This window comes from Phascolarctos cinereus, unplaced genomic scaffold, assembly GCF_003287225.1.
Source record: "Phascolarctos cinereus isolate Bilbo 61053 unplaced genomic scaffold, phaCin_HiC Scaffold_8;HRSCAF=390, whole genome shotgun sequence".
NCBI classification, from domain to species: domain Eukaryota; kingdom Metazoa; phylum Chordata; class Mammalia; order Diprotodontia; family Phascolarctidae; genus Phascolarctos; species Phascolarctos cinereus.
In genome coordinates, this window is record NW_027556291.1 from 30,864,842 (window position 1) to 30,874,880 (window position 10,039).

A 10,039-nucleotide genomic window follows, 5' to 3' on the forward strand; every position below is an offset into this window, starting at 1 on the left:
CTTAGCCATGTCTGTTTTTCCTTTTGCCTTGTTTGGGATCATGACTTCCGCCTTCCACTTTTTTAGTCAGCTGAGACGTAATGGGTTCTACTCCATCTCCCCATTTTAACTCTGTGTGAATCTTTAGGTATATTTATTATAAACAACATACTGTTGGATTTTGCTTTCTGATCCATTCAGCTACTGTTTTGCATATTCATATTTATGGTTGTAATTAGGCATAAAAACTGAACCTATGATTTCATTCACAATGAAATCACTTTCCACTTTCTCTGTGACTTTTAGTATTGGTGCCTAGGGCACTGAGAGGTTAAGTGACTTGCCCAGAGTCTCACAGTATGTGTAAGGCCTTCCTGTTTTCGAGGATGGTTCTGTAGCCCATGATTATGATTATTAGGTTTCTTTTTCTCTCTTGTCATATCCTGTTATAATAAATATTTCCTCTTTTCCTTCCTACCTTACAAAGGAAAAGATGGTGGGGAAATTAAATGAAGGCCCATAATCTAGTTGGGACTGTCTGAACCCAATTTTCTTCCTTTCCCTTCTTCACTCAGGCCAGACCTAGACCACTAAGTCTCTTCGTGTCCTCATCCCTTTCCTTCTCTTTATTCCTATCCCTTCTCTCCACCTTTAATCCCTTCTACTTAATTCGCCCCATGTAATTGAAATTTGGTTTTGTTTGTCACTCTAACTTTACTTCACTTCCTAACTTTACTCTTTTTCTTGAAACTCCTAGATCTTTGTCAGCCAAATAATGTCAAACCATCCCTCCTCCACCTTCTACTTGGAAAGGTGATTTTTTTTTAACCTAAGTGTAAGACTTTCCATTTATCCCAATTTCATTTCATTTGATTCGATTCAGCTCAATGTTCTCACCCGTCAAGATGCTTTTGATCCTGACTCTGTCACCCAGGGTGTTAGCTGTTCCTCCCAGTTGGATGTCATTGGAAAATTTGATAAGGGACCATCTATTCCTTTATTCAAATCATTGATTAAAAATTTTTAGTTTAAAGGAATGAATTTCTGAGAAGAGGAGACTTGGGGGAGATATGATTACTCTCTTTAGATATTTGACGCACTCTCATGTGGAAGAGGAATTTTGCTGGTTATATGGTGTTCCAGACTGAGATCTAGGGGATGGATATTATAGGGAGGCCACTTTTCACTCAGTATAAAGAAGAACTGAACTAGAATTATCTGACAGGGAAATAAGCTTCTTGCTGAGATAATTGGCTCCCCACCATCAGAATCATTCATTCGGAGGCTTGATGGCATTCTCTGAGGAGAGTATACAGGACAGGATTCTTTCTGCTTTGGTTGGGAGGGTGTGATCTCAGAGGTCATCTGATCTTTTCTAACTCTATCCCTTATTTGAATGTCTTCTGTTCTTAATTGAAGGAGAGGCATCATGCACAGGGCAGGAAAACTGCATTAGATTTTTAAGTGAGAGGTCCTCAATTTGAATCCTGGCTGGCATCTAGTGCACGTAAAACCTTGAGTAATTGGGGCAGCTAGGCGGCACAGTGGATGGAGCACCGGGCCTGCAGTCGGGAGGAGCCAAGTTCAAATCCTGTCTCAGACACTTGACACTTACTAGTTGTGTGATCTTAGGCAAGTCACTTAACCCCAATTGCCTTGACAAACATACACACCCACACCCACACACACACACGCACACACCCACACACACACACACACACACACACACACCAAAAACAAAAAACCCCAACAAAACCTTGAGTAATAACGTCTCTAGGCCTCAGTTTCCTTGTCTGTAAAATGAATAAATTATACTAGATGAGCTCTAAGGTATTTTTCTGCTTCATATCTATGATTCCATGAATATGTTATGCCAACAATTGTTCCCATTTCTATATCATTTTAGGTTTTACAAAATGCTTTCTTAACCACAACCCTGTGAAATAGGTATTATTTTTTTTTTTTTAAATCCTCACTTGACAATGAAGAAGTTGAGACTTTGAGAGGGGAAATGACTTTTCTGAGGTCATAGGACTGGGAAGCTGGAACTCTAACCCAGATCTTTGGACTCTCAAATTCACTATACAGTTGTCTAGTGCTTCTGCAACAACAAATAAGTTGAAGGGTTTGTTTTATGTCTTTTTTCAGGAAAGTCCCATCATTGTAGGTGGAATTAATAGTCAAACCTCCCCCAAACCCGGCAACCTCTTTGAGACCTCTTGGTATTGATGGAATGGCTCTGAGGACCTCGGCAAAACGATGAAGTAGGGATGCCCTTCATGACTCTCTAGAGCCTAGGATCCATCATCTTGGTTGGAGCTGACCAGTGTTGTCAGCCTATTTAGTTTTTCTCTTCTGTAGCTATTACACAGAATTTGATGTCCTGTCCATATTTTACTACATTAGGAAGAACTAGAAATACATACTTTCATATTCCACATGGCAAGAATACTTTTGTTGATAGTCTTTGTCTTCTCTTCCTTGGAAAATCTTGACGGCTGTACCATTTGGCTCTCCAAAGCTCTTGTATGTATCCCCAATACCATCTGTTATAACAGAAATGATTAGTGATATCTGCCAGTGGTGCAGCTCTCCGTGAGGAGGGAAAGTAAAGAGAAGCACAGCTTCCTTTGTAAGCCTACCATGTGAAATAGCTTTTATGCTCATCAATTAAAGATTGGCTTTTTGCTGCTATGGAGATGCGTATGGGAGAGATGGGGGGAAACAGGATGGTGAAGACAACTCATGACTCCTTTCTAGTCTGTGCTAGGAGAATCATATTCAGCCAGAAGTGTTCCAGCCTGACAGTGATCCTAAGGGGCCACAGAAGAAGGCCAAACCCATGATTTACTGCCTTGGGGGTCCAATGTTCACTTCTTTTCTACTGACAAAATCATGAATATCCTTTAACTCCGGGTGTTTGAGATGTTCATAATGTCATACTTTTGGGAAAATTCCATCTCCTTGATGGGTGGTTTCAGTTCCCTCTTCTGTAGAAATGAAAGGGCTAGACAAGATCTCAAAGGTTACTTCTGGGTCAGACATCATACGGTTCTAGGAATATAGTATTCCTATTCCCTGCTACATGTTTCCAGCATGCTGCTTTCCTCTATTTGCACTCTGCTATTGCAACACAAGTCACTTGCAAAGCTGTGAGGGCTGAACAGATATGAAAGGAAGTGGTTTGCACTGCAGATACAAAGTAACCACATGAGAGAGGGGGGAAGTGTGGAATGGGACGTGATACCGTCACATGGGAATAGAAAAGAGGGTGTGTTACATAGAGTGGTGTGGGAATTTGTGATGTAAAATTCCTGCCCCCAGCTTGGTACTTGCATGCTGGATCACTATACTTGCTGTACCTGGGCTGCCTGAGTCACTGTTAATAAGGCCAAAGTTATGAATTTCACATCTGAGTTAATAGAAATCTTTATAGTGCTTTAAAGTTTGCAGGGTGCTTTGCAAACATCCTTTTATTTGATCCTCACAATAACCTGGTGAGGTAGTACTATAGGTATTATTATCGTCATTTTTACTAATGAGGAAACTGAGGCAGACAGTGGTCCTCTTGCAGGGTCACATAGCTAGTAAGTGTCAGAGGCCAGATTTGAATCTAGGGCTTCCTATGTCCAACTCCAGTGGTCTATTTATAGGGTCTGCTGCCACTTAGCTATGTTTTCTGCCATGCCTCTGTCCTGAGAGGGATTTGGATTGAGAGAGTATATGGATTGTCAAAGCCTGTTGTCCCTACTCGTGTAAATGACTTCAACAGTGGGTTGTCTTCTTGACATTTTAAGGGCAGTGCTTTTTTTTCCTATGAATTCTCAAATCCCACTGCCACTAGGGCTACCTCTGGTAGTGATTAGGTTAGCTGTAAGTTTTAAAGATTTCAAGTCACTAACATGCTTTGTTATTTCACTGGTGACTCTACTAATTGGTAAAAAGTTGAGCTGGTAAAACTGTTGAGTTGGCAGGGACCTTGGACATCACCTCACCCAACACCCTCATTTTACAGAGGAGGAAACCAAGGCCCAGGAAAAGACTAGCTCAGTATTGCATAGCAAGTTAGTGGCCAAATTAGAACCAGAATCCAGATTTCTTGGCTTCCAGTCCTATGTTCTTTCCACTTAATACAAGATTTGGAGGGAGGGGAGGGTGGCAATGAGACCAGCAGAGGTATAAAAGGAACTACCATCATGATTTTTCCCACCCTCCCCATTCCATCCAGCCTAGTAGCAGTTTCTAACTTTTTTAAAGGAAATATGGTGAAGTGGGCAGGGGAGAGAATGGAATGAGAACCAGAGAAAGGTTAGGGGGAAGCTTTGTAAGGATTGCGTATCTGTTCAGGAATGAGATGAGAAGCCAAGAAAAAGGGAAGATGTATTCCCTTCCTGTTAAGTTACTGGCTTCTCTTTGCTCCTTCCTTGTGCTCTACTTGGATTAAGAAATATAGAGTTAGAATAAGGTCCAAGTGTTAGTGTCAAATCTTGGACTAATGGCTGATACTAATTTTCCAGCATGAAAGGATTTTCTCATGATTCCCCTTTTCTTTGGACGTGTGTCAAACCCAGATTCACTAGATGAGTAGACAATCATAATTGTACCAGCCACACATCTAATTTGTGGATATGCATAGGGTCATGTGTTTAGAGCTAGAAGGGCCCTAAGGGGTCATCAAGTCCAACTCCTTCATTTTGTAAGTGGAGAAGCTGAGGCCTAAAGAGATTGTGTGACTTGCCTGATATTATACAATTAATAAGTGTATGAGGGGAGATTTGAACCTAGGTCTTTCTGACTCCAAATTTAGTGTTCTACTCGCTACATTGCTTCCTTTCTCCTCTCATGAGTCATTCAAACATGGCCCTTTGTGGCACTGATTTTTGCCGTGAGTCATTTGGGAGACTGAGATTTTAAAATGGTTTGGTTAAGTGCCCATGTTGAGCAGCCGCTATTAGAACCCCAAATATCATTGGGTTCTTCTCCTTTCTGCTAATTTTCAATCTGTATCTGGATTGACCCTCTTCTTTGCTTCTTGTGTATTAGCGATATGATTTGTTAGGGATTATGGGACCCAGTTTATACATTATGTTCATGGACCCTTAATACGCTTTATGTGTAACGTGTCACGGATTACCACCGAAGGAAGGAAGTGTTACAGCGTTAGAATTCTGTCTTGTGTGGCTGTGTTGGGAAAGAAGACCTGTGATCTGGGAAAACATTTAAAAACTGAAATGATGAAAGCAATTCTCCATTCCTCTCTCCTGAAGATGTCTTCTTTTACAAGCTCAGACTTTAGAGCTGACTGTATGGTGCCCCAAATGATCTCTGGACTCTCTTACTCTTCCTGTAAGTAAGAAAATACTCCCAATTGACATAGGGTTGTGGACCTAGAGCTGAAAGGGACCTAAGAGGCAATCTAGTCCAACCCCCTTGTTTTCCAAACGAGGAAACTGAGGCCCACATAGGAGGGACTTGCCCATGGTAATACATGGCAAATCTAAGATGTGAACCCAGGTCTTGTGATGTCAAATCTAGCTCTATTTCGGTCACAGCCTTTGCCTCAGAATTCAACTCAACTAATATCAAGCAATTATTGGTAATCAGAGGATGTTCTATGCTTATGTGGTGCTGATGATTCCATACAATTGCGCGTCTTCTGTAGTGGAAGTAAGATATTCCTTTGGCCATTGGGTAGAGTTTTCAGGAAGAGTAGGGAACTACACCCCCCTTCTTTGACCCATAAAAGCACTAGTTACACCACCTGGAAAACATTGCAGTTGAGTCTGAAGTCCATGCCTAGAGACTTGGGCCCGACTGTGTATTTTGAAAGCAGGTGAGTTATATTTTAGGGGATAAAGATGGGACCAACAAGAAGGAAAGACTTGGAAATTCACCCCTTTTTCCATCATTAACTGTGACCAAGACATTTTTCTTCTCACCTACTGGGAAAGCTCTAGGCCAATCCATTTGTTGAGATAGGAAGAAGGATGGTTCAGGGATGAAAGGTGATAATATCACTTTTGGAATGATACCCTCTTAATGCAAGGTCAGAGCAAGGATGTCAATCCCTTTGCCAATGTCTTCTGTACCATGGCCCCAGAAGTCTGCTGCTCATACTCCCTTTACCTTGTTCTTCTCCATAAGTGATCTACCTGTCACATCAAGTATTTGGTTGAAAGCAGTGGAAATTGTGAAGCATTCGTGTTTTCCTGACTACTTTGCCACATTAACACATCCTTCTCTTTTCAGAAGATGATAGTGCCAATCACTGTGATGGGCTGAAAGACACCATTCATTGTTAATTAATTATTGCCTGTCAACTCAAAGACTTTGTTGAACTAAGAACATTCAGTCAGGTTGTAGATTTCCCGTTTAAAAAAAAAATCAATGATGTCGTTTAGAGGATACTAGACACCCTTAATTATCAAAGTGCATGACATCTTTTCATCCCTTCTTCTGGAAGTGAGTATTTCTACTGATAATTAATATTGTAATTGAATGAATACACTAGAGGTGCTCAGTGCGTGCTATTTTCTCTCTTTTTAAGTGTTTGTTGAATGAATGAATGAATGAGAAATGTCAGGTTAGAGGAAGGAGGAGATGCTCTTTGTCCTCAAGCTGTCTGAACGTTTGAAAAATGATTTTGAAAAGTAACAAATTGGAAAAGGAAAACCTGCTGTTCTTTGGGTTCACTACAAGCTGCCAAAAAGTGAAGTGTGACCTCTCCAAATGGTATCCAGTGGCTAAAGTCTCAATCTTTATAGCATTTTTTGCTTGCATGAGACCTTGAAAAAAATCCGCTTGAAAACAGTGTCCCTTTTTTGATAACTAAAACCTCTTGAGAATGGTATGCTTTGTTTAGGTGGGCTTCATTTTATGTAACCACGGCAGTCCTAAGAAGTTGTGCATGATTTTAATGTTTGTAAATTAAGTCATATTAGGAATATGTTGAGGAGTTTGCTAGTTAACAGAATTTTATGGTGAGTAGAATCATAGAAAGATGGGATTCAGAGCAGGAAAGGACCATCTAACCTAGCGCTTTTATTTTTATAATTTCTATGGTAGACAGTAAAGTAGTGGAGGTCTCTGGAATCTGGTTCTTTGAAGGTCGTCTTACTGTCCCACAAGCTTTCAGAGCCCTCCCTCACCTCTCCTTGCCCCCTTCCATTGAACAGCTAGAAGGGTCATGGAAAGCCAGCCTGGAATTGACTTTTTTGGTCTGTTTTAGTTTGATGATGTCATTATATAGACTTGCTTAAGACAGTGATGAGAGGATGGTCACCTTTAAGGTATTTTTTTTATCTTTTAACCTTTTCTTCGTTAAAATTCCATATAGTCTGTCTCTAAGCTGTCTTTCCAGGCTTATCTCACTTTATTCCTCCATGCCCCATGTTCCAGCCAGACTAGAATCCTCACTTCCCCCTGAACATCCTTTGGGCCTGTCTTTGCACCTGTGCTCATGCTATTCCTTCTGCCTAGACTGCCCTTATACCACCCCCAGCTATGCAAATCCTACCCAGCTTCAGATGAGGAGTAAAGAGGCATGGGTTCCAGTCCCAGCTCTGCTGTCAACTGGCTGTATATCACCTGAGTATGTTCCTTCCTCATCTGTAAAATAAGACTGGACTAGATCAGTGGTCCCCAGCTCATGGTTCATGGATGTCTTGGTTGGGAGTGGGAGGAGGGATTGTGGACCATGGAATGTGTGCATTAAATATTTTCATACTGTTCTTTCTTTAGCTCTGACAGCTGCTATGGGGGCTTCTTAAGGGCAGGGGCAGTTTTTTGTTGTTACCCAGCATAGAGCCTGGCACACAGTAGGCACTTAATAAACACTTATTGAATTGAGTTAAGGCATTTGTTGCTTTATTCAGTTACTGTATTCCTGAAAAGTGTTTTTCTTTTTTTTGTAAATGGCATTGGCATAAATTGAATTCTGTAGACTGAAGAGATTGTTCTTTAGAGGAACCTTTTGGTGACTCCTTCAATAAACTGAATAATGACTACTTAATTCTGGTCTGAAAGTTTGGAATTTAGGATACTGGATATTCATAGCAGGCCATACCTTTATAGTTGGGATCATCTGATGAATTGTTCGGGTATTGTATAGCTATAGCCTTAAGATTTAAGTCATGCATTACTCCCTATGCTGTGTGGTTCAGCCACACTGGCCTCTTTGCTGTTGCTCATATATGCTACTTCATTGCCTATCTCTATGCCTTTCCACCTGGAATGTACGCCCATCTCACCTCCATCTCTTCAAACCTGTCGTTACCATCCAAACTCTTCCAAACTGTCAAGAGACATTTTCTAAGTGTCATCTTTAATGACCCCCTGCCCCCATGCTGCTAATGTCCTTCCCATCCAAATTACCTTATTTTCATTTCCTATTTTGTATACGTACATGTTGTCTCCTTTGATCAGATGTTAGCTCCTTGAGGACAGGCACTGTTTCGCTTTTGTATGTGTATCCTTAGCACCTAGTGTAGTGCCTGGCACACTGTAGGCACTTGATAAATGCTGACTGATTGATCAGCATTGGTGTCCTCACTGTGATCTCATTGTTTTCATCGTTGGGTCCATGTTTGGAGGAAGTTTGGCTGAGGTTCTTCTCTATCATGGAATGGAGGTGACCCTGGGGTCCATTTGTCCCAAGGGCCAGCCTAGCTAAGTTTAGAGAGAAGCTCATTACCAGGTCGAGGAAATGATGGATTATGTAGTTTTCCTTCACAATGTAAATGTCACTTTTCATTATTGTTGCGTTTGCTATCATTGTTATTATTCAGGTCCATGCAGACAACATCAAGCTGTACTGAATAATTTTTTGAGAGAAATCAGGCCAGTGAAAAGCTGGAGAATGTTGTAAGAAGTGGGTAGAATTTGGAAACAAGGGAAACTAGAGGAAAATAAGTAAGACAGTAGTTGGAGGTATTAACTTGAGTTCAGTTCTTCTGCACATCTGTAATAAAATCTACCCTCAGCTCACAGCCAGTCTCCTGTTAAAGCTATTGATGAACCTTCAGGGAGAAAGCAAGACCAGATATCAAAAGACTCGAGCCTCTGACTGGTGGCTGTGCCCGTAATCACGAACAGACTTGTCTATTGCAGAGACTAGGAACTGGTGCACATTGTCTCTCTCTGATGGGCCACAGCCACCCAAGACACAATGGACATGATTGATGCATGCCTTCAGAAAGCATGTGGTCTACAATAATGACTTCTCTGTTTTTGATTTTTTTTATTATGAAGTTATATGAAACAAATATACATGATTAAAAAAACCCAAATTTCTACATTGGTTCTGTTGGAAAATGTATGTCTTATTCTGTACCTTGAGTTCATCCCCTCTCTGTCAAGAGGTGAGCAGCCTGCTTCACCATCAGCCCTCTGGAGTCATAACTAATCATTGCATTCATCAGAGTTTTCAAGTCTTTCCTAATTTTTTTTATAATGATAATGATGTTTAATCATCAACAAACCTGAACATCCCAATGTTCCAAGAACAAAGAGGACTGTATATGAAACTACCAATTTTTATGGACTATTTGTGTTGTAAACGTACATATCAAATTTAACATAATAATAGCAAAACTGCCTGGTTTGTGTCTCCTTGGGAATCTTTTTGTCTTCTCTAGAGACACTCTTGGAGACCATCTATGAAGGCCCAGAAAGGTTGCAAATTATGTCTGTGGAGGAAACAAGTGCAAAGATGCTAAGAAATTAGTTTCTTGAAGTTTTGATCAATTAAAGGAAGTTTGGATGAAGCTGAAATGACTGGCTCAGTGAAAGCATTTTTTAGATTTTGTAGAGTTTCCATTTTTGATCACATTACCAGCCGTTCTATCAGCAAGAGCTGACTTTCCCCAGCCCTCTGTTTAATTTACACATGCGACTTCTTCATTGCTTGCCCATGCTATCCTGAGTGATGCTTGGGCATGTCTGTATAAATCACAAACTTTGGCATTATCAATTGCCCATAAAATACAGGCTGCAACTTGCCTAGAAGTGGAGCCACGACAAATCTGAGTCAGTTTGGCCATTTGCTATTTGCTGTGTTAAA